Below are 6,507 nucleotides of genomic sequence, written 5' to 3'. Positions count from 1 at the left end.
TACAGATGGAATGACTGTTATATGTGAGTACCGCTTTCTTTGACAGATTCTAGTATGGGTACATATATGTTTTCCCAACCCCAGCACATTAGTTTGCTAATTCCAGATGTATGAAACGCAGGCCTAACTGTATCTAGTATATTGAACGCCAGATAAACTAACTTGGCCTTTTTTAAATAAAAAAAATTCCCTCACTGGAATACTTTCAGTCTTTTGACTGTATGGATTACAGATGGAATGACTGTTATATGTGAGTACCGCTTTCTTTGACAGATTCTAGTATGGGTACATATATGTTTTCCCAACCCCAGCACATTAGTTTGCTAATTCCAGATGTATGAAACGCAGGCCTAACTGTATCTAGTATATTGAACGCCAGATAAACTAACTTGGCCTTTTTTAAATAAAAAAAATTCCCTCACTGGAATACTTTCAGTCTTTTGACTGTATGGATTACATATGGAATGACTGTTATATGTGAGTACCGCTTTCTTTGACAGATTCTAGTATGGGTACATATATGTTTTCCCAACCCCAGCACATTAGTTTGCTAATTCCAGATGTATGAAACGCAGGCCTAACTGTATCTAGTATATTGAACGCCAGATAAACTAACTTGGCCTTTTTTAAATAAAAAAAATTCTCTCACTGGAATACTTTCAGTCTTTTGACTGTATGGATTACAGATGGAATGACTGTTATATGTGAGTACCGCTTTCTTTGACAGATTCTAGTATGGGTACATATATGTTTTCCCAACCCCAGCACATTAGTTTGCTAATTCCAGATGTATGAAACGCAGGCCTAACTGTATCTAGTATATTGAACGCCAGATAAACTAACTTGGCCTTTTTTAAATAAAAAAAATTCCCTCACTGGAATACTTTCAGTCTTTTGACTGTATGGATTACAGATGGAATGACTGTTATATGTGAGTACCGCTTTCTTTGACAGATTCTAGTATGGGTACATATATGTTTTCCCAACCCCAGCACATTAGTTTGCTAATTCCAGATGTATGAAACGCAAGCCTAACTGTATCTAGTATATTGAACGCCAGATAAACTAACTTGGCCTTTTTTAAATAAAAAAAATTCCCTCACTGGAATACTTTCAGTCTTTTGACTGTATGGATTACAGATGGAATGACTGTTATATGTGAGTACCGCTTTCTTTGACAGATTCTAGTATGGGTACATATATGTTTTCCCAACCCCAGCACATTAGTTTGCTAATTCCAGATGTATGAAACGCAGGCCTAACTGTATCTAGTATATTGAACGCCAGATAAACTAACTTGGCCTTTTTTAAATAAAAAAAATTCCCTCACTGGAATACTTTCAGTCTTTTGACTGTATGGATTACAGATGGAATGACTGTTATATGTGAGTACCGCTTTCTTTGACAGATTCTAGTATGGGTACATATATGTTTTCCCAACCCCAGCACATTAGTTTGCTAATTCCAGATGTATGAAACGCAGGCCTAACTGTATCTAGTATATTGAACGCCAGATAAACTAACTTGGCCTTTTTTAAATAAAAAAAATTCCCTCACTTGAATACTTTCAGTCTTTTGACTGTATGGATTACATATGGAATGACTGTTATATGTGAGTACCGCTTTCTTTGACAGATTCTAGTATGGATACATATATGTTTTCCCAACCCCAGCACATTAGTTTGCTAATTCCAGATGTATGAAACGCAGGCCTAACTGTATCTAGTATATTGAACGCCAGATAAACTAACTTGGCCTTTTTTAAATAAAAAAAATTCCCTCACTGGAATACTTTCAGTCTTTTGACTGTATGGATTACAGATGGAATGACTGTTATATGTGAGTACCGCTTTCTTTGACAGATTCTAGTATGGGTACATATATGTTTTCCCAACCCCAGCACATTAGTTTGCTAATTCCAGATGTATGAAACGCAGGCCTAACTGTATCTAGTATATTGAACGCCAGATAAACTAACTTGGCCTTTTTTAAATAAAAAAAATTCCCTCACTGGAATACTTTCAGTCTTTTGACTGTATGGATTACAGATGGAATGACTGTTATATGTGAGTACCGCTTTCCCCATTTACAATAACAAGTCATTTCTGCTCTTTTCGAAAAAAATAAATCTGTTCTTGCTGATTTTTATCAACATTTTTTCAACATTTTTTTTTATAAAATATATAGCTATTTGTCATAGCTATTGCATCCTATACTCATTGCCATGTACTGATGTATTTTTGTGTCACAAAAATGTTTTCTGGGAGTCAAAGCCAGAAAGTAACACATATAATTGTTTTCTAATCTGTTTTTATTTTCTGATTACAGATTTATTTATTCTGTTTCCTGAACATGATTATGGTGGTGGCCATCTTTCCTGAGCTTTCTTAACAGCATTTACACAGCATTAAAAAAAAATTGCTTTACAGTAGCCCCATAGACACAATGGTCAGGAGGGAACCTCATTGATTTCTATATGAGAGTTTTCTAGGCATGCTCTGTGACCTGTGCAGAGTAGTGTTGAGCGAACACCAAAGTGCTCGTGTAGAACACTTTGCGATGCTCGGGTGTTCTACAGCAAGGACTCCTAAGCCACAGACTCAACACTAGTGCAGAGGTCATTGTGCAAGGAAAGAATGGATAATCTTTGATAATCACCTATTGTGAATGGTGGATCCTGTCATATCTGTCATTTTCATAGTGCCTGTAATGATATCACCTCTTTGTATAGATAAGCAGGTAATTGTGGTAATGTGATCTGTACAGACCAAGAGGTGATGCCAATAATTTGGTTTAGTGGACAGTTGAAAAACTGCGGGATTTTATGACTTTTGTTTAATTATATACACTCACCTAAAGAATTATTAGGAACACCATACTAATACGGTGTTGGACCCCCTTTTGCCTTCAGAACTGCCTTAATTCTACGTGGCATTGATTTAACATGGTGCTGATAGCATTCTTTAGAAATGTTGGCCCATATTGATAGGATAGCATCTTGCAGTTGATGGAGATTTGAGGGATGCACATCCAGGGCACAAAGCTCCCGTTCTACCACATCCCAAAGATGCTCTATTGGGTTGAGATCTGGTGACTGTGGGGGCCATTTTAGTACAGTGAACTCATTGTCATGTTCAAGAAACCAATTTGAAATGATTCGAGCTTTGTGACATGGTGCATTATCCTGCTGGAAGTAGCCATCAGAGGATGGGTACATGGTGGTCATGAAGGGATGGACATGGTCAGAAACAATGCTCAGGTAGCCCGTGGCATTTAAACGATGCCAAATTGGCACTAAGGGGCCTAAAGTGTGCCCAGAAAACATCCCCCACACCATTACACCACCACCACCAGCCTGCACAGTGGTAACAAGGCATGATGGATACATGTTCTCATTCTGTTCACGCCCAATTCGGACTCTACCATTTGAATGTCTCAACAGAAATCGAGACTCATCAGACCAGGCAACATTTTTCCAGTCTTCAACAGTCCAATTTTGGTGAGCTTGTGCAAATTGTAGCCTCTTTTTCCTATTTGTAGTGGAGATGAGTGGTACCCGGTGGGGTCTTCTGCTGTTGTAGCCCATCCGCCTCAAGGTTGTGCGTGTTGTGGCTTCACAAATGCTTTGCTGCATACCTCGGTTGTAACGAGTGGTTATTTCAGTCAACGTTGCTCTTCTATCAGCTTGAATCAGTCGGCCCATTCTCCTCTGACCTCTAGCATCAACAAGGCATTTTCGCCCACAGGACTGCCGCATACTAGATGTTTTTCCCTTTTCACACCATTCTTTGTAAACCCTAGAAATGGTTGTGCCAGTAACTGAGCAGATTGTGAAATACTCAGACCGGCCCGTCTGGCACCAACAACCATGCCACGCTCAAAATTGCTTAAATCACCTTTCTTTACCATTCTGACATTCAGTTTGGAGTTCAGGAGATTGTCTTGACCAGGACCACACCCCTAAATGCATTGAAGCAACTGCCATGTGATTGGTTGACTAGATAATTGCATTAATGAGAAATAGAACAGGTGTTCCTAATCATTCTTTAGGTGAGTGTATATTGACATGGAAAATTAAATATCATAAAAATTCTTTAAAAATATGTTAAACATAAAAACATGATTTAAACAATGTCATTTTCTGACACATTTTGTTTAAATAGTTATTCAAATAAAGTGGTCTCATACTTATTCAAGACATTTTCAGTGAGGGCACCATTTAAGATGATCAACTTTTTCAATTTTAAAATAAAATAAATACTTTCTATTTTTTATATTAAAATCTATTCTACTGAATAAAACACATTTATCCACCTTTCAAGCAACATTCATTTAATGACTGGCCTTAGGTCGGAAATAGCTTGCTCTTGAATGTGGAAAATTAAAACATACTCAGTTTTGTAACACCACATCATTGGTTAGCCTTGGGGCAGCATCTATGCATTAGAAAAAATGTTTGGACAAACATTGTAAACTCATATATCAAGTTTACTACTTAAATGAATTTGTTATTAACTGAAAGTATCTTTCATGTGTGCCAACTTTATAGACTGGGTATTTGTGCAATAATGTTTATAAAGACTAGAATAGTGTAGGATAAATATTAGTGTTGAGTGAATCGAACTTCGCAAAGTGGAATTTGATCCAAATTTCAGGGAAAATTTGATTCACCGTGAAGCCGAATTTAGAGTTTCTGAATGGAGGTGAAAAATAGAAAAAAAATCATACTTTCCTGATCAATTTGAGCGGAAAGAGCCGTCCACCGCCATCTTGATTGAAGATCCCACTCGAAATTCTGTGCGCAGTGACGTATGAGGTCACCACACCAGCCGATGTGATGTCACAGGCCATGCGAGATTTTGAGCTGGATCTACAATCAAGGTGACGGCGGACAGCTCTTCATGATCAAATGGATGAGGGTATGATTTTATGAATGTTTTATTTTATTTTACACTGTAATATTGATGTCAGATGCCGCGATTAGCTATGAACGTGGCATCTGAGGGGTACAATGACGGGGAGTGACGCAATCGCCGTTCTCTGTCATTGCACCCACTACTTATGAAGAAATGCGCTTTGTGACTAAGTAATGGACTAAAATTATCACTAGATTTTTATCTAAGTTTGTGCAAAGAAAAAAACGGAAAAAAAACACTTGTGTACATGGTTTGCACCACATTTTTTATGTGTTTTAGGTACTTTTTGTGCCTCTATTAATTAGTGGAAACGAGATGTGGCTTTGTGATAAAGGGTATAGTATAAAGCTCATCAATGTGTGACAAAGTTGTGTCACTAACTGATAGGTGGTGTAAAGTTAAATAAAAACATCTAATAATTGTTAAGATGTGCCACATTTACCATACAGCGTGCTCCACCAGTGTGAGTAGTTTTTTTCTTTTAGTCTGATCTGAGGTCTGACTGGGGGTCTGAGCTGCAGTCTAACGTCACGGATGATGTTGCAGAAAGCTGGAACTTATAAATAAACATCCGACTGGCTTGATCCCAAACTAAGGAGCATATGGGTGAGCCCTATAAAAACCCTAGAGCTCTCCCTGACTGCTATGCCCATGCAAGGGTCTCTATGGTAGACGATTCCATGCCCATGTACCTAATACTGTGTGACACCTGAAAACCCTATAATAGTAAGGGGACACGACCACTGGCTCCCTGCACTTAATACGGACGGAGTCAGGGTCACCTAGAATCAAGCCAGCAAGGAAACACAAAAAAAGGAAAAAGACTTCTCTGAGGAAACAGCAGCAGCAGCCTCCAGCAGTGAACACCTCATCCAGGAAGTAGTATAAACCACAAAGTGAGGCAGTATGAGAGGAAATATAAAGGGAGACAACTAGTCTAAATAGGTGACACCTGGGAGAAGGAAAGGAGATGACAAAGTGAAACCAAAACAAAGAACATCATGCAAGAGGTAGAGAAGAACGTCTGCCAGACCTGCTCACAGAACTGGCGGTGACATATAATTAGCACTGGGGGTCTGATCTGAAGTATGGTGGTCTGACCTGTGGTCTAATTAAAATTGGTGGTCTGTTTGGGGATCTAAATAAACATTGGGGGTCTGATCTGAGGTCTGTTTGGGGGTTTGAGCTGAGGTCTGCTTGGGGGTCTGATTCACATTGGGGATCTGAACTGAGGTCTGATTAACATTGGGAGTCTGATTTGTGGTCTAATTAACATTGGGGCATTGAGGGTCTGATCTGTGGTCTGATGAAAAAAGTATTTTTTTCCCCTTATTTTCCTCCTCTAAAACCTAGATGCATCTAATGGGAAGGTGCACCTTATAGGGCGAAAAATATGGTGTGTGTGTGTGTATGTATATATTCATATATATATATATATATATATATATATATATATATATACAGGGAGTGCAGAATTATTAGGCAAGTTGTATTTTTGAGGATTAATTTTATTATTGAACAACAACCATGTTCTCAATGAACCCAAAAAACTCATTAATATCAAAGCTGAATATTTTTGGAAGTAGTTTTT

Source organism: Bufo bufo, chromosome 1 (genome assembly GCF_905171765.1).
Source record: "Bufo bufo chromosome 1, aBufBuf1.1, whole genome shotgun sequence".
NCBI lineage: Eukaryota > Metazoa > Chordata > Amphibia > Anura > Bufonidae > Bufo > Bufo bufo.
The sequence above is the reverse complement of the archived record's forward strand: the minus strand, read 5'-3'. Positions refer to the sequence as shown.